Raw genomic sequence first — 20,390 nt, 5'->3', positions numbered from 1 at the left:
CTCAGTGCTAATGCTAAGAGCAGGGATAGTCACTAAATTCTTTTGGAGTGACACCCCTGTTTTACAATTGCGGCATGAAGCAGAGGTGCTAATTTCTGGTCTTTATGACTTGTGCCTCCTGGCATGGGACCTCCACCCATGCTCCATCTGAGGCAAAGGTAATTGGGGTCCAATGATTCCTAGTCCGCTGCATGTGAGATAGAACTTTTGCTTTATGCATGGGGCTGGTGAAAACAAGATTCAAATCTCTTGGAACTTTTGCTTTATCAAGGGGCTTAATGAAAACAAGATTCAGGCCTGAAAAATAGAGCTCTAGCAACATGGAGTTGGGAACTGGGGAGGATAAGAAACGTTAGCAGCTTTCTTCCCCCCCAGACACATACTATAGTTCTTGACTAGAATCTAGACATAGAAAGAGCTCTATGTTCTTGGCTCCATCCATTCAGAGTAGAGCTTCTGTCACACTAAACTGAGAGGTGGTGAAAGGAGTGGGTCGTGGTTCCAATACAACAGACTTACCATTTCTACTGGCTTTAATTAAGATTATCGTTCTTGTATTTTTACAGTAGATGATAAGTATCAAATAATTATAAGATGTCATTAGATAAATTCATAATAAGAATGAGAAAACTTTTACCTTTAACGTCAGTATTGAAACAATGTTGAAAATTACACCCTTTGCAACTATTTAAACTTATCATTTGAAAGTTTAATGAAAAACGTCTTAGTGGATATTTCATCACAAATAAAGACCATTGTTCATCACACCTTTCTATTACATGTGTTTAAATACACATCAGAGGGAGAAAGAGATACGATGGGAAAGAGCACATTTAGTTAACAGAAACTAAAAACCAATTAGAAATATGGAACAAATAATTCAAGTAACCAAATAATGCAGTAAAACTTCAGACACTGGTAAGTTTACCTCTCTGCAATGATTGAAACAAAAATGTGCTGAATTTGACAGATATTATTATATCTTTGTTAATTAGAGTAACTTTCCTATGAGATCACAAATACCAATGGTCTTTGCATTTTAAGAAACTACTATAATGCACTTTCCATGAATTTATACATAGATAATTTTTGTCACCTTGATTTTTCTACCCAAAGCATAGCTTCATGTCACTAAGATCAACTTTGATGTGATCACATGTATTTCACATAACTCTTTTGAAAACTATATTTTTAAAAAATATTGTATAGTAATTATTATTTTGGCTTGTTCTTTAACATATATTTTTTGCTCTCATTTTAGGTCAAGTATATCAGGGCATTTTTTAGGGAATCACCTTTTTCCCATTTTCAATCTACTTAATGTGAGTAACGACGACCCCCGGGACCCAAAGATTAGCTAATCCCCTAGCTTGAACAACTATTAAGGATGAGCATGATTTCTACATCGTTAGATGAGATTCAATACTCAGGCTTTAGCTGAATGAGAAAGACTTATTTCTTCTGATGTTAATTGAGAATGATGATGCTAATGAAAAGACTGATTACTCACTCTTTGCCAAGAATTCTAAACTATTGAGTATTTATCTGTTAAACGTCTAAAACCCAGTGACAGATACTATTACTATCTCTACCATACAGATGAAGAAATTGGCCCACAGAGATATTAAGTTGTCCATGTTTATAGTGGCAAACATGTGGTAGGTTGATGTTTCAAGCTAATCTGAGCTAGAGCTACTATTCTTAATCTAAGCCTATTCTGCTCCAAAACCTAGGTCTGGAGCTTCTGGAGTAACTGCAGTATATAGAGAGGGAGAGAGGGACAACTGGCTAAGAGCCAAGAGTTGGTGAAGGAAATATGGATCCAGCCAGGTCTGGGGTCAGCTCTGTCCCTAATCTCTTCAATTATATTAGCCAAGAATTCCAGTTTTCCCATGAATAAAATTGAGTTGGGTTTCTCTCCTTAAAACCAGTAATGTACTGGAGTGGGCTCAGATAAGCATGTGAGAACTGAGAAATTTTCAGGAATTTTGCAAGTGTACTGATGTCACATTTATAGCTTGAAATTGGCTGTAGAGAAACTATTTGCTTTACGCTAATTGTCAAATGTGAAAAACCAGAGCGATTTTGTTTTGGATTTTTTCCAGTTGGTTTTTCTGGGGGAGGGGAGCGAGGTGGGGAAAAGAGCCAGTTGCTAAAACATTTAGCACTACTCCATCGTTTATGACCAAGACAGTCTCTACAAGTACTTACAATAGACTATCATATCACATCAGATCATGCCAGGGCATTTCATTCATGAACATCTACTTTACATGCTTTCTCAATTTTCAAAACAATTTCTGTTTTTTAAAAACAGATGTCATAAACATTATCATCATAATGCAGTATTTCCTACTCCTATAAATACTTCCATAGCTAGAACACACATGCAATACAAAACAAGTAGGTTAAAAGAAACTTTTGTATAAACAAATTATTTATAACCAAACAAGTTGTTTTTATTTAGATTCACTCGGAATTGGGCACTGTCCTTCTCTTGTCCTTCAAAGAGTACAAGAAATGCTAACTTTTGTAAAATTCACAGAGCGGAGGTTCTTCACAAAGCATTTTTCTTCCCCTTTCACTAGTTCTTTAAGGGCACCCGCATGGAATTGTTTGCTTAGGGCATTAGGGCAAATCTATACAATGCTTGTGTAGATTTTAAAATAACTAATTGATCTTTGTAGTATTTTTGCAAAAAAAAAATATTTTAATCTAAACGTAATTAGGAGGAAACAAATGAACAAATCACCTTAGAAGATATCCTACAAAACAACTGGCTTGAACTCTTAAAGTTTATATGACATGGGGCATGTGCAGTGGTTCATGCCTGTAATCCTAGCACTTTAGGAGGCCAAGGTGAGAGAATTGCTTGATCCCAGGAGTTTGAGACCAGCCTAGATAACATGGTGAGATCCCATCTCTACCAAAAATTACAAAATTAGTTGGTCATTGTGGCATGAGCCTGTGGTCCCAGTTACTCAGGAGGCTGAGGTGAGAGGGTCACCTGGGCCCAGGATGTCAAGGATGCAGTAAGCTGTGTTCACACCACTGCACTCCAGCCTGGGCAACAGAGCAAGATTCTGTCTCTAAAAAGACACATGTATATGACAAGGATGGAAAAAAAATCCTGGGTAATTTTTAAAGAGATATAAGATTTTTAAAAAGAGATTAAATAGAGACATGACAACCAATTGCAATGAATGATGCTTAATTGGAAATTGGATGAGAAAAAAAAACCAACAATTTTACGGCTGTCGTACCCAACTTTTTTTCCCAAGAACCTACGAGCTTATTATAAATTCAGAACCTCAGCCTCCAACCCAGATATACCGAATTAGACTACAATTTAAACAAGATTGTCAGGTGATTTCGGTGCATACTACATTTTGTGGAAGCATTGCTATTACAAGCATTATCAGACAAGTAGAAAATTTTGATACAGATTGAATATTAGACATTGTTGATTCTATCAATTCTATCAACATTGATAGAATTGTCTATATATGATAGTCATGTGTGATTATATCAGAGAATGCCCTTGAACTTAGAAGGTACATGCTGAAGTATTTAGCAATGAAGTGTGAGAATATTGGCAACTAACTCCCAAATGGTTCCAAAAAACAAAAATAAAGAAATACGTGTTTGTACATTATATGCAGATATATAAATACAATCAAGGAAAAAGAGAAAGTAAACGTGACAAAATGTTAATTGGTGAATATAGGTGAAGAACGCATGGCTGTTCACTGAACTATTCTTGTAAATTTAAGAATAGTAAACTATCTTCTAAGTTAAAAAATGTCTCAGAAAGTTGGGGAGGAATCAAAAGTATAATGAAGCATCAGTTTCACTGGTGGTCTAAGTGGTGACTGAGAACTGTTTTGGTTTTTGGTGGTTGTTGTTTTAAGCTCACCAGTTAATTCTAATGTGGAGCCAGAATCGAGAGCATGGGGCTGAGACAAACATCAGATGGGGTACCTGGGCTTCTGAGCTTCATGTAATATAAGGGAACATGTTTCAGAAAAGAGGGAAATATATATTGAGAAAGAGAAAAGAAACCTTATTTAATGGAAGTACACATAACTCAGAAGTGCTATAATATCTCACTCTATACTGTAAATTAAAAGGGAAAGGGAGTCTTCTACTAAATATGAAGAACTTTAATAGCTTTGAAAAGAAGTCTATGGGGTAGGATGGGATAGAATTAGCCCCTCAGAGGGCAGAAGCCAGATCAGGAGGTCTGATGCATGGTCATTCAAATGACAAAAAGCACTGGAGTACACTTTAAATGTCATGTCTAATTTTTTTGTGAGACGCTTTTAGAGTCACACAGAACTATGTTTAAAGTCAGAAACTGCCACTTATGAGAAGTTTTATATTGCCTAAGATATTTGGCCTCTACACCTCATTTTCTTTATCTGTTAAGCCAGGAGACTATACCTATTTGGCCAGTTTTTATGATGATTAAATAAAATTAGGCATGAAAAGTGCTCAGTATAGCACTGCCATATGGAGCACGCTTAACAGATTATTCTAGCCCTAACACTGGGTATGCGATTTTCTGATTTCTTATAACTCCACTTCGTTTTTTAAAAGCCATAATGAAACTGCAAGTTTACACGGTCCTATAAAGCAAGTTGTGGAGGTCTTAAACATGACTAACAAATGTTAAGCCTGAAGAACGAATATTTGAGTTCTTGCTTTTATTTTTTTGTAGGTTTGGATACTCTTTGGTCCTTGGATGAGAATGGATGCAGTATGTAGTCAGGATAAAGAATCTCCCAACCAACACAAATTATCCCAGGGGCTACCATTCGGTGTGCTGTGGCATTTCCTTAAGCCCTCTCTTTCTTCCCCAGAGAGGAAAGAACTAAGTTGAAGAACTTTTACCCTTATAACCATTATAAATTGTCTTCTTCTTTTCTGAAATATACACACACGCAAATTAGCCTGTGTGTACTGACTCAAATATTCAAGTAAAATATTTATTAAACTATTTAAAAGCAATTTATTAGCAAGTGGCTTTTCAAGACTTCACATAAAAGGCAGGTCATAAATACATAGGCTAGACATTCTAAAGAAAGCTGACCAAAGTTTCGTTTAAAGTGGCCAAATCAGTTGTCAAAGGCATCACTGGACACTGACTGAGAATAAATAATTATCAAATGATTCCATTCAATTGTTCACTACAGAATAAAATGGCAACTAGCCAAGAAAAGATGAGCAATTTCCATGTTCAAGCTAGCTACTGTGTTTGGAACAAAATTTTCTTCAGCAAATTTAAGAACAAATAAAAAACAGTTTGTCTAAGAGAGTACACTAACCTCTAATGTATACCATAGGAGAAAGAAGAAGTGCTTATCAGGCTTGCAAAGAAAGCATGGATTGTACTCAGAAAATGTCTAGGGAATTCTTATGGTAAATATAAACAAAATTATGTTTTCTTAGCATTCTCAATTGGTTTAGTAGCTGTTGGCTTTTAAACTTAGAGATAATAACCAGAGGGATTATGTTGTCTTTTAAAATTCCATGGTTTAGAAACATGTAAAGAAAATATCTTGGATGTCCTGTCAGCCTGTACCAGCCAATTTGTCTATGGTAGATATAGCAGAGCCTTAATGTCTTGTGTTAAGACACAGTTTAATGTATTTGCTTTGTAGCACAGCCAAAAATTCATCTAACATATTACATACTTGCTGCAATTGCTGTTTGTTGCCCAGGAGAGAACTGTATAAAAACCTTTTCTGGTAACAACGTAAAAATAGGCAAAGAGGAACACAGCAAAACAGTCGAATTAAATTACTAGTAGACATGATAACTACTAAACTCCAAGTAATTAAATGTGCATATATATCTTGACATTTTTATTTATCTTCATGTTTTCTAAAATATTCCTTGCACTTAAAAACTTACTCATTTTCAGAATTGCATAATACATTAAAACCACTTATAAATAGTTACCTGGATATATCTTCTCACTTTTTGAATATGTTTTTGAAGAAGGAATTCGTTTTGGCCAGGCTGAACCATTATATGATGTTGATATATGTTTGTCTGAGGGAAAAAAATCCAGGATTAAATATTTTAGAACTTTAAAATCATATTCCAAGGGTGTTTCAAAGTTATAAACATCTCGGGGTGAAGCTATTCTCTAAGGAATTTATTTTACCATTTCAAAGCTAAGGCATCAGGGATACAAGTGAGTTTATTAAGACAATTTAAGTTATAAGTGAACATGGTTACAGATTATTAATTGGCTGTTCAGTGCTTCAAATAAAGGTAAGATACAGGAGAGTATGATATCTAAACGTAATCAAAATTTTCACTGCATGACTTAATCATAGTTTTACATACGTTCTGCTAGTGTCTGTTAGAGCTTTTATTTAAAAACTGTGAAACTCTGAGGTACAGGCCAAGTCCTGTGTCCTTCCATGAAGTGACTTCCATGGTTGCACTAAGTAGCATGATGAAGTAGTGAACTCACTATCCCAGACAGCCAAAGCATTTATATCCTGACCTGGTCCTTCAATACTTATTTTTCTCTGACATAGCTACATTTCTAATACTATCTAACAATGTTATATTTGTGTTTTCAAATATTACTATGCAGCTGTATTCTCAAACATGATCCACAATACCAATAATTTGCTTTTCTCTTGTGTTGACATTTGCGCTAATGGTGCAAAAGAAATACAGAGTATAAACTCTGGCACCTTCATACAAATCTAGACATTGACAACTGTTCTAGTACTCATTGTATTCTTCACAGCCATCCACTTGCAGTTAAACAATAATAACAATAAATAAAATAATAATAATAAATAAAATTAAAAGCCAGTTTCACCTAAGAATATCCTGATTTACATATACACATTCCTATATCGTTCTAAAGAAAAGAGAAAAATAACTCAAATAATGCAAATGTCTATTTAAATTGTATAAGAAACACCTACTATGTACCCATAAACAACATGTTTATATACACCTACTACGTACCCACAAACACAAAATGTTTATGGGTACATAGTAAGTGTATATAAACATTTTGTGTGGGTACATAGTAGGTGTATATAAACATTTTGTTTGTGGGTACATGGTAGGTGTATATATTTCTTAAATTATAAAAGAAACTAAGAAAGATATAGTCTTATGCTTCCGAAAGTACAAAATATTCAGAACTCCACTAATCAGACCATGAACAAGGAAAAATACAAACATGAAATCATACAGAATTGAGCAGCAGTTTGTTAAGTTGAAAGAAATGAAACTCAACTTCAAAAGAGCAAAATCCATCTGAGAAACAGGAAGAAAAAGAGATTTGGTTCTCTTCTCCCTGGTAGCCTTGTACTTCCAGACATATACTATGACTCTGCCTATTACATGATGAAATGACTTAGAAGCAATCTATACATGGTGAGAGGGATAAGAGGTTGTCAAAAATATGGCAGATAATCCCCAAACTAACCCTTTCAGAAAATAATCATGAAGGCCTACAGAAATGGCAAGGCACTAGTCTGACAGTGATAACTGAACAATGTAGTTAATGGAACAAGAAAATGTCAGCCATTTAAAAACAATCCTCCAGAGTGGCATGAAGCTGTCCAGGGGGAACAAAGTGCAGTGCTCTGATAAAAGAAGAAGAAAAACCCTCTAGGGAGGTGCAATGTGAAGTCATTGCACTCACAACGTGAGTTTTCTTCCACATCCCTTAAATCACGTGCAGGAGTGCACGTGGAAGAAATCTTCTCACTAGTTTCTATGGTGGTGATGGCCAGGAAAAAGAAGAGGGGAGTAGGTAGCAGTGAAGATTAGCCAAGCCATCAGAAAATTCCATGGGAATGCCAACCACAGACAAAAGTAAACCACATCAAGAAAGGACCTCTCACCTGGACTGACGTTGGGTTTGGGTTCCTTGTTAACATGGACTTCATTGTAGGACCCCTGTGTGGGCCTGCTGCGGGGAGGTGCATTCAACGAGACACTCCTGACGGCATCTCTTTCAACGTGAACATAAGATGCGTTCTCAGTATTTCGATTTTTATTATTGCGATGGTAACTCATTTTATTTTGGGGACCTGGGGTCTGTACTGCTGTAACGAAAGGCAGGAGGGAGTGAGGAATAAAACACAGGCTGGTTTCACACCCATAAATAACATATTGCACTGTAAGTGCTTGATGGCATAATGGAAGCCAAAATAATGAAGTTTAGAGTTGAGTTGACACCTAAAGTAACATCTATGTCACATGACACTAATTTGTTTTTCAGGTAGAAGATATTTGATATTTACTCCCTTTTAAAATTACAATTTAGAAATATCAAATGTATGGACACTTTACCTCTCTGCATTCCAGAGCCAGGAAAGTTCTTTGGTTCGTCATAAATCCATTTTGTTTTTTTCACACCTTTAAAATGAGGGTTCCTCGGCTGGACATCGTTCACTTAGAAAAGATACAAATTTTACAGTTTTTTTAAGAGATGCTTTTATCTTTGAAATTACTGTGGGTGATAATTACATATCTGTGCATTCACATGTCAAGCAAGAGTAAAAAATAAATGGACTACCCTAATACTTTACTTTTTAGAAAAAAAGGTGATTTATTTTTAAGTGCCAAAAAAATCTATCTTGGAAGTAGATTGATGAGATAACCTTCAATAAGTAGCTTTCCTCAAAGAAAAATACTTTTCTCCAAACGAATGTGTGGATTCTTTTAAAGGAACATAAAATTGCATTCAAAATATAATTATAAATATCATTATAATGCTATTATTAAGTAGTTTTAGAATCATTACTTTCAACATGAATCTTTTTGTACTTTTTAGCCAAAACTACTACTTCTTAAGAAGTTGGATTAACGTAAAATACTTTCAGTGAATTTTACCTTATTCTTTTAAGGTGTTAAGTTGGGTGTACAGAGAGTTTGGTCACGATTAAGTAATCAGAATTTGTAAGTTCTAAGAATATTAAATTTTCACTTTTTATTTGCATATTTTCACATCCAAAATTTTATATGTATTCTCAGTTTTTCAGGAATTTCTATGGTACATATTTCCAGAGAATTCTCAAACAATTTTGTAGAGGGGGCATTCTCTCACTTCAATGTGCGGGGCTTCTGAAAAATCACAAGTGACCACTGCACAGAGAAACTGATCACCAAATGTGCAGTGTAGATTATACTAGTTTTCTACAGTAGACTAATACATCTTTCTGTGCTCTCTCAGTTTAAGCTTTAAGCCCTCAATAAAGATCTGATTCACTGTCCCTTCCTCAAACATCATGGCCCTGCCCTACTCCCAAGCTGCCAGTCCAATGATTTGGAATCCATATTTTTAACAAGAGCTACTAAACTGGGCTTCTTGGAGGCAAATCACAATTATTCCTATCAGTGTCAGGCTGCGATCCAAGAATATTTTAGGGGTTCAATACATAAAATAAGGAACAAAAGAAAGAAGGGAAGGGATCAGGAAGATTCACAAGTCTTCACTGTATCAAGAGAAGTAGTTCATTGAGCTGAATGTCAAGGAGAAGCCAAACTAATAAAAAATAATCCAAAATGTCATAAAAAGCTGTCAATGCATTATTCCACTATGGGTGAAATTTAAAATGTTATGCTAGTGAATCTTCCAAAAAGGTAGTATATTATTAATTTTAAGACCCAAATTTAAACTAGTGGGAAAGCATATAATGCACGAGGACCTACATCACAGTTCATTGTCAGTTAGTAGAGGATATTGTGTCTTTAATTCTTACTTCTGAATAATTTTGAAACTTTTTTTTCCTTTCTTTTTAAAAATTCTGTTTTAAATAACCAATACAAATCCATGGCAAGACAAATATATCTAAGGCCAAAAAGTGATAGAGCTAATGTCTTACTTGAAGAGGGATCCTCTCTGCACTTCATACTGATATTCTCAGTAGCATTTAATACATGCGTTGTAGGTACTGGTCGGGTAGTTAGGGAATGCTTTGGATGAGCACTGTCCTTGTTATCTTTTAAAGGAAATTAAGAAAATAAAACGTCAATATTAGTTTTTAAAAAAATTTCAGTTGGTATTTCACTATTCAAACATTACATGATGGGAACAGTTCTTTAAAATGATATATATGTTTATTAATTGTGAGGAAAGCATCATTAACATTCCCTAGTTGCCACATGGATTTCCAAATGTCATCAGTAACAAAACAAAACTCTGAAACTATAGCCATTATTTTCAATATGTAAATTTAAAAATGTGGCAATATTTTTAATATCTCCATACAAAAGTTTTAAAAGGTTTTAAATTTTTATGATGAATGGTCCCATTTAAGTTGGGGTTCTGAACATATTTTAAATGTAACAACTTTAACTTGTCATATGCTTTGAAGCAGAACTAACTTCTTGTTACATGCTTTGGAGCAGAACTCCTTGGTAGGGCTTTCCACAATGATGAAAATGTTCTAAATCTGTGCTGTTCAATATGGCAGCCATTAGCCTCCTGTGACTACTGAGTACATGGAATGTGGCTAGTGCCAATGAAAAACTGATTTTTTATTTCATTCAACTTTAACTTAAACAGTCATACATAGCTGGCAGCTACTATATTAGTATAGCTTTAAGAGTTTCTTTGATGGATTGGGCAAAACCTTTCCATCTTTGAGTGATAAAATGAGAGAAAGATTTACAATTTTCCGCAGAAATAATTGGATCACTAGTTCCCTTTCTTATGCTTGAGAATATTTAATGGTAGAGATAGTAGATAAAATGGGTTTGCATTTTGATTGAGGGTATGTGAAGCTCCCTAATTACAGGACAGCTGTATTTTTGGTCTGTGACTGAGGGGCACTCAGCAGAGAGACACCACATGGTGGATTCTAAGCACAGTTAAAGGTAGTGTAAAACTATAGTGGATATATTTTATCACATGTCTTGATTATTCACAGACTAGGGTTAGCAACAAGTATAAAATATACAAGTCTTTTCAAGATTAAACTCTTTAAAATTTTCAAAATATTTTCTAAGAAAATTCATTTACACTGATATTATACATTAAAGGAATTGGTATTACCATTTAAGAGAGCCAGTAACTTTAGAACTAGCAATACTCCTAGAAATTATACAGTTCAACAGGCTATTTTTCAGATAAGGAAAAATTGTCATGGTCATACAATTATGGACAGAGCCAGGACTGGAACCTTAGAGCTCTTGATTCCTATTCAGTGTATATGTGGATTTATTACCATTCCTCTTATACTGGTTTTTATAACGAGCAACCTTATCTTTAACTCGTCTAGCCAAATTACAAATGAATCAAAATTATATAATAATTCATTACCTTTAGTATTTGAACATTTTGATATGGTGATTTCTTTGTCTTTCATGAAAGCTTCCTTTTTCTTCCTTCCAAGAAACATGTTCCTCTGTGGAACATAACAGTCACCTCCTATGACAAAACCTTACTGTCAGTGGCAATGATGGCAGAAAGTGATACAAACTACCTTTCAATACAGGAATATTTTCTACAACACCCCTTTTGTCCACCTTTGTTTGGACACTTCTCAGTGATACCATACCTGTCTCCATACATTTATATGTTTAGATTAATATATGTGTATCAATATATATGTATATGAATACACAGTATGTAAACTTACATATAAATAATTGCAAGAAAATTCACAGAGTCAACAAAATTTTCCTTAATTTATAATAATCGTTAGTCCCACCCTTTAGAGATACTTAAAGTAAATGTAATTTATCTTCCATATAAAATCTTCAGATATCTTAAAGCAGTTTTCATGTTTCCCCAAGGTCTTCTATTTTCCAGGATAAATATTCATAGTTGCTTTAAATATTACATACAAAATTCCAAATTCCTTTACCGTAAAAGTTACCATTTCTTAGCATAAAATATTTATGTCAGCCGGACGCAGTGGCTCACGCCAATAATCCCAGCACTTTGGGAGGCCAAGGCGGGTAGATCAGGAGGTCAAGAGATCGAGACCATCCTGGTCAACATGGTGAAACCCCGTCTCTACTAAAAATACAAAAAATTAACTGGGCATGGTGGCGCGTGCCTGTAATCCCAGCAACTCAGGAGGCTGAGGCAGGAGAATTGCCTGAACCCAGGAGGCCGAGGTTGCGGTGAGCCGAGATCGCGCCATTGCAGTCCAGCCTGGGTAACAAGAGCGAAACTCCATCTCAAAAAAATATATATATATATATATAAATGTAAATATATATGTATATAAATAAATATATATATATATATATTTATGTCAAATAACCTTATTTAAAAATGACACCCAAATGTGAACTAAGTTGTGGAGAAATCAGCGAAACTAGTATAATAATATTTGCCATTCATGGAGTAATTTTCTAGGTATCAGACCCGCTACTGAGTACTTTAAATCTCATTTAATTATCTTTCCATACTACTTCTAATAATCCAATGTGAGTTTACCGTCTAGTGAAAACTCCTAAATTGTTGTGAAACATTTGGCCAAAAAACCCACTATATCTTCCCCTCACAAACTCCATCATGTTGGGTTTCCCCAACTCAAAGAAAAGCCACCATTTAATGTTGTGTAACTAAATGTAAGAAGGTATGCTTCTTATTGTTTGAGGTTACCCTGTAAGATATGGTTAATTGTTCCAACAAATTAACTTCCAATTAACTGTAAATTTTATAAATATGTCTACATTCACCCAGTCATTCAATGCATTTAAACATATCATCATTTATTCTACAAGTATTTACTGAGTACACATAATGTGCCAGGCATTCTACTACAGATATTTATCTATAGCGATTGATTATACACAGTTCCTGGCCTCAAGGAGCTTACACAAAACCAGTGATGAAAACGTTAAAAAAAAAAATTTGGTTTCTGCCATGACAAAAATGGCTTTTATCAGAATAACTTTCATCCCAAAATCAATTATGAAATGCCAAAACACACTGATTGGAAAACAACCCAACGCATGCTCGTGTCGTCCCTGAGAGCAATGGAGGGACACAGAGTCAATTGTACGTTCACATTCACCCTGGTTTTCTTCCCTGAAGGCGTTACACTCCACACTCACTACAGATTTCTCACTGAAAGCATGTCTAGTTCATCATGTAAGGAAATAACAGGCAGAAAGTGACACCAAGGAGGTAAAAAACAGCCAAAAGTCTGGGACTGTCTAATTGGCTTGAACTTGAGGGGGGAAATGAAAAAGGAAAAACAACAAAGAAGTTTCCCTGAAATAGGCATAAAACTAAAACTCCCTTTAGGTCATTACCCGACTCCCACATTTTTCATGCACAGAATGGAACCCTAGGAATTAAGCAAAACAGCATCTGGGAGGTTAAAAACTGGTCAGAGATTTCAGCATCTACATACAGCTCGGGAGGTAAAATTTGGCACAGAAGCCTCACCAGAGTAGAGATATCTTGGTGAACACCCCATGTCTCAGTTGATAACCCAGTAAAGCAATGCTGTAGGGGTGAGGGTCATATCCTAGCAATGAGGACTATACCTTCAAAGAAATGAAAAATAATGTATCATCCCTAATAAAGCCCAAAACCAGTCCTTCACACAATTAAGGTGGCCAGCTGATAGTCTAGCTGCCTGCCAGAAGGAAAGTTTCTTTCTTAAAAAACAACATCATTCATACACCATGTAATTTTTATCTATAATGTTCAGTAGCAAAAAAAATATCAGAAGGGCATAGTAAGACAGAACAAATGAGCAAAAACCTGAGGAAAATGAGAGATATCCCAGTGTTATCAAACAAGAAGTTGGAAAAAATAACAGGCACATTGTCAAAATAGAGAACTGATAGAGAATTTAAGTAGAAAATCAATAAAAAGGTCAAACAAATTTAGAATTTAAAATATGGATTGAAGAGTAGAGAGGAAGAGAATTAGTGAACAGGACAGTAGGTTGGCAGAAAGTATCCAGATTTACCTAGAGAAATCAATAAGAAAAAAAAAAACATTTAAGATGGACTAGAGACATAAAAACGCACCAGACAAAAGAGAAAGTCAAAATGGCCAATGAGTTTATGAAAAGGTGCTCAACATTATGAGTCATCAGGGAAATACAAATTAAAACTACAAAGATGTGCCGCTAGCCCCCCACCAGAAAGGCTAAAGTTAAAGGACTGAAAATTCTCATTGTGGGTTAGGATACAGAGCAAGCTTATCTCAAAGAAAAAGAGTGCTTATGGCCTTTAGAAGACATGTGCAAGAAGGAATGTTAACAATAGTCCCACACTGGAAATATTGTTCATCATAATCCCAGTATCGATACTCATGGTGCTTTCGTGTGTTGTTTTTTGTTTGTTTATTTGTTTACAAACGTATAAAGAGCGGTGAAAAGTTTGAGTTGTTAGACCCACACATTTCTAGCTGAGGTCTAACAATGGCAATGCTCAGCATTCTCATTTCAGTTCATACAGAGATGACCAGAGAACGGCTGGAGACAGGAGTGGGCAGCACAGCACCGTGCAAGAAGCTCTGACTCTGGGGAGAGGTGGAAGGGATCTGAATCCAAGTTCTGAGGCTTGTCGGTGGGGGAACCTCAGGAGAGTCACTTAACACTTCTAAACTTTGTTTTCTCTTTTGTAAAATAAAGAAAACAGAATATAGCAGGATGAGTAATTTCTACGATTTAAGATTATAATCTCTGTGAGATGTATGTATATGTGTGTGTGTACGTATTTGCCCAAGGAGCAATGATTCAGTGTTTGCTAATTCAGGGTTCATGTCAGCTTTATGGAACATAGCTACCAGGAATAACAAGAATCAATCGTGTGTGGGTTTGTGTGTGTATCAACTGTGTGTATATGTATAGACTATATACAGAGAAGAAATGCCCATGTTTTCATATATACATACATATATATAGTATACATCTTATATATAGAAATGTGTGTATATATGTGGCATATATCTATCTATCTGTAGATATTTACAGCAATATAAAAAGGCTACTGCTACAATCAACAGAATGGATCAGTCTCATAAAAACAGCATTAAATAAAAGAATCCAAACTAAAAGAGTTCAAACTGTATACTTCCAGTTATATAAATGCCAAAAAGTGCAAAATTAGCCTATAGTAAGAGTGAGCAGGGTAGTGGTTACCATTGGGAGAAGACTACTGACTTGGAGGGAAGGAGCCATCTGGAGTACCATAAATGTGGTTATATTGATACATACACACGTAAAATTTTAACAAGCTATTCACTCCAGATCTGTGAACTTTATTAAAGTGTATAACACATTAAAATAATACTAAGACAATACCTCAAGTATTTTTCTTGAAATTGAACACTAACTCATTAATTATAATTTCAATTTTTGATCACCTTCATTTCAAAGATGTCTTATGAATACAGGGGTCTGAATATGTTTAGATATATCTATCATATACATATACCCAGAAGATTCTTTTATCTAGTGACACAGAGAACAGTATGATGCCTGGAAAATCAATAAGCCTAACTATGCCAGAATCTAGAATGCCAGATGATGGAATTCTTGTAACATCCTTTTGGTATGGTTGTTCAACCAGTTTATGATAGTAATTTATAACAATATTACAGTAATAAACTGGTTGAACAACCACACCAAAAGGATGGTAGATAGACTAATGACTGTATAATGACATTCTCACATTTTCTAACACCCAACAAAGTAGGGAATATATTACTAATGTCACAATGTGAAGGAAAGTTTACTTTTATATGAAATCATTAGTTTATCAATTGTTGAAAATAACTTTTGATTAACCAAAAGGCAATTGGATTTGATAATATTTCAACAAAATGTTCAATTAGAATTGCTCAGGTTACGTGGATCCCACTTATACAGGTTATATAGACAGTGGGAACTCCGATGGGAGAAACTAGCAGTGTTTCTAATTTGCAGCTAAACTGATTACTTCAAGGCAACTAAACAATGCCAGCTAGACTAAAATGCTGCAGATATAAGAAGAAAGAATCAAATTACTTTAGCACCAGAAGAAAAAAGAAAAAAGCATACACAGAAGAAAATGGCTGACACCAGGACAGCAGAAAGTATCACCAATATGCCTAAGATATACTGGTCCTTACTGACACCTGCTCTCAACTCCCTTCCTGATCTTCATGCACATTGTTCCCACCAGCCACACCTTTCAATCTCCCCACAAACTCTCTCTATATTTTTAAAACAAATGCCTGGAATTTTCAGTCAAAGGATTGATTTTCCAACATGTTTATGCTAAAAAGCAGTTCCAAAATATTTAAGCTATAATACACAGTTAGAATGTGATGTGGTGGCACACATGATATATATTTGAATACAGCTGCTTTAAAGCAGACTTACTCAAATGACTTATTAAGTGCCTCTTTCATTTACAGCTCTGTTACAGTATATTACAGCACATACATGACACCTAAATTCATTACAGTCTGGAGTCGAGCCCACACACACACACACACACAAACACACACACACACAGGCACACACACACACCAGGTTTCTCATTGAAATATGGAAAATGGAATGTCTTACACACTGAACACAAATTCACACAAGGTATTTCGTAGAGATTTTAGTCTCTGAAAGCATCTGATTTTGTAACGTACCTCCAACTCCCTCTGTTAAACATGACATGGTCAAAAAAAGAAAAATTAGTTGTAAAAGATAAAATTCAGACATTTATTATGTGGTGATAGATTCAGTCAATCAGTAATAAATTAACTCACCTCCATTTTCAGAAGCAGCAATGTCAGTCCCTGGTTTCCTATGCAATGATGCTTTTATTTCACCTTGTCTTTCATATTGGTTAAATTTTTTCGGAACTGTAAGACTATCTCCTAGAAATAAGAAGAAGAAAAAGTCACTCCAGAAATTATTAGATGCTTAAATAAGAAATTTATGGTAGAATTCATGATGAAAGTAAAAAAGCTTTCAAGTTAATGCGAGTGTTGTTTGAACAGTGATCTAATAAACAATAAATTAATAAATATATGAGTTTTAAATTCTGTAATTGTCAACAAAGAAGTAAGCGAGTATATTCTCCTATTTGGATTATTTATTCAATGGCAATTAAAAAATTTAAGCTATCTAACACTATTGTATGTATTTAGTCAACACTAAACATATGGATATGTTTCTCATATACTGAATTTTGTAATATTGCTTTTGATTTTATCTGTTCACCATGAACAATCAGATAAAATGTATTAACACTACAAAATGATAATTACACTGATAATTAAATAACACTCTCGCCTTTCCTCATGTACTTCTAGATAATTTTCTTCTAAAATAAACAAAAGCAGAATAAAAGAGAGATGACAACCTAATGCAATGTGTGATTATAGATTGAATCCTAGACCAGGGGAAATAAATAATTTTACTATAAAGAACATTAATGGTATAATTGGTAAAATGTATGGGAAAAGAAGGTTGTAAATGATATTGTTATCAGTGGTAATTTTGTGATTTTATATTCATACTACAGTTATGTAAAAGCAAAGCGATATCATTTCTATAACTTATTCTCTTAAACAGTTCAGAAAATTATAATTGTATATTTAGAGAGAGTGAAAATTCAAATATGGTAAAATGCTAACATTTGAAGGAAATCTAGGTGAAGGCTATATAGGAATTAACTGAAGCTATTTAAAAATAAAAGCCTTGAAAGCATAATACAAAGCAAAAGTACATACAATAGTCTTCATAATATGCCATCTTTTTTTTTTTTTTTTTTTTTGAGACAGAGTTTCGCTCTTGTTACCCAGGCTGGAGTGCAATGGCACGATCTCGGCTCACCGCAACCTCCGTCTTCTGGGTTCAGGCAATTCTCCTGCCTCAGCCTCCTGAGTAGCTGGGACTACAGGCACGCGCCACTATGCCCAGCTAATTTTTTGTATTTTTAGTAGAGACGGGGTTTCACCATGTTGACCAGGATGGTCTTGATCTCTTGACCTCGTGGTCCACCCGCCTCGGCCTCCCAAAGTGCTGGGATTACAGGCTTGAGCCACTGCGCCCGGTCAATATGCCATCTTTAATGTTCATTGTTAACTTATTTTTTTCTTTTGTTTTTATTTCCTTCTGTTTTTTCTCCTCTGAGTAGTGCAGCCTTGCAATCTGTCCTTCCCTATATGGCTCCCAAGTCTTGCAGACTCTTCTCCATCTGATGGTGTGTTGCTGCCACCTACGGCCACACGTTTGAATAGTTCGCTACAAACAGACTTGCACGGCATCTTGCGGATGTTGACCCACAATAAATCAGATTCTCCAAAAGTAAGCGCCATAAAACACAGAGACGTTGATTTGTCCTCCAGCACAGACCCTGAAATAGTCTTGTCCACAGAAGACTCTCATTCAATGACCAAATAATCTTTGTCCTGCCGCTAGCGTCATTCTGTGATCTCTTCTTCTTGGGCTAGGCTTACTTTTCTATTCAGAAAGAAAAATCTAGACCTCTTTCACAGGGGTGATTTATCTCAAAGACAAATAAAATGGTAAAAGCAAATTATTTACAGGATTACCCCATGGAGTGTGTAGTGTCATTGTGTGTTATGAAGTCTATTCATTCTGTCATTTCTCTAGGATAACATAACCCCATTAATAGCAGCTTTGGGTCATCCAATACAAACACTTTTTTCTAGCTCTCAATTACAATGTATTATTTATCACTTTATTCTTCTGTACATCATACTAAATAATTCAGTCTATCACACCAAGTATCTCTTATATATCACTATGAATGCTACCTTTTCATTTCTTACCGTTTTGCAATTCACTGCCATTTTCCAACGTCTTTTCTGACTCTTTCTCTGATATACGGGCCACACTTTTCGAGGATGAAATACCTGGAGAAGTATGAAATCTGTATTATTCTCCTAATCGACCATAACAAAAGTAATAGTATATTGATCACATCAAGTATTATAAAGTACAAAAAATGTTTGATTTCTTAGCAGATTTATGACACATCTCCACAATTGCTCTTATTTCTTCAATTTCTTCAGGAGTCCTTGTCCATAAACTAGAAGCATCTATAGGATACATTTTTCTAGTTAAATTTTCCCAAAGCCAAATAATGTGAAAATTTATAAACTAGAAAGAAAAACCCCAAATACTGTTTTCATGGATAGATTATGTTTTTATATGTTTAAAGTCAATAATTTTACATACTAGTAATAGTTTCAAGTTGCTACATTTTAAGTATTAAAGAGGATGAGTCAAGAGAAAAGAAAGGACTATGTATTATGTACTTTGAAATGAGATGCTGAATGTATAGACTCAATGTTGAGATGGTGTATGTTTATTTGGAGGTTGATGTAGGCATGAGAGACATGGAGCTGCAGCACACAGAAACAGTAATAAGTAGCTCTGTGTATTCCTAAGCACAGAAACTATGGTGGCCTGTGACCCACAGAAGGACACATTCCAGCACAAAGACAGAGTGAGAGTTTATTTTTCTTCATGTTTATCTTGTATATACACACTTTCTGGCACCACTGTTCTGGGTTGATATGGGAGGCAAAGGATGAACTAAACTGCAAAAACCTGGGTTCTAAACCTGTTCATACTCTTGTGAAGATGACCTAGAATAATGCAGATGACAGTGCTTTATAGATTATTAACTATTACATAGATCTCTGCAACTCAAGGATTAAATGTGAAGCTAATATATTATTAATACATATGTATATAAATAGAAACATGTGCATCAATGTGTTTTAGAAACAATTTATATAAAAAATGGAACTTATTAGTATCTCTCTCTATATACTAATATATACACCTGTATATATTTAAGCATCAGATATGTCTCCCAACCATCACACAACAAAAAATTTCCAACCCAAATGTTCTTAAATATGTTAGAGATAGAACAAATTAGAACATAACGAATTAAATTTGTTTAATACAATTCAAGTAATGTTCTCAGCAAAATCTGCCTTATATATTTCATCATAAATCTCTATACTTAAACATATATGTAGAAAATGTCGCGAGGTTTCTGAATGCGCATTATAAACCTGAGAAAAGGTCTACTAACCATTTTGTTTATCTATTTCCTCTTCTTCCTCAAAATTGGTTTTTAAAACTAAAGGACCGTGGATGGGTCGTGATATATTGTCCTGAGGTTTCAAAGGTTTCTGATTCTGGGTCTGGAGTGGAATTCCTTCCAGACTTTCTTTCTGTAGTGTCATATCTGCACAGAAAATGCAACATTTTAGTCCATTAAAGATAAATGTGATGATAAGTATATTCAATAATCAATCATTGCCCTCCTAATTAACTATATATTATTTTACAACATGTATAATAATAATGCATTAATAGATTGTGTTTCTACGCATTAGCAATGAACAAACTGAAAATGAAATGAAAAATAATCCCACTTACAATAGC

The 20,390-nt window shown here is 34.8% G+C and overlaps 1 pseudogene; it reads right to left on the bottom strand.

Moving 5' to 3' along the window:
* Positions 1–2,434: 2,434 nt before the first annotated feature.
* On the bottom strand, positions 2,435–20,188 carry LOC135273226 (uncharacterized protein C12orf50 homolog; annotated as a pseudogene).
* Between the last annotated feature and the right edge of the window lie 202 nt (positions 20,189–20,390).

This window comes from Aotus nancymaae, unplaced genomic scaffold, assembly GCF_030222135.1.
Source record: "Aotus nancymaae isolate 86718 unplaced genomic scaffold, 86718_ANA_hifiasm-v0.15.2.pri h1tg000488l, whole genome shotgun sequence".
Taxonomy (NCBI): Eukaryota; Metazoa; Chordata; class Mammalia; order Primates; family Aotidae; genus Aotus; species Aotus nancymaae.
The sequence above is the reverse complement of the archived record's forward strand: the minus strand, read 5'-3'. Positions and strand labels throughout refer to the sequence as shown.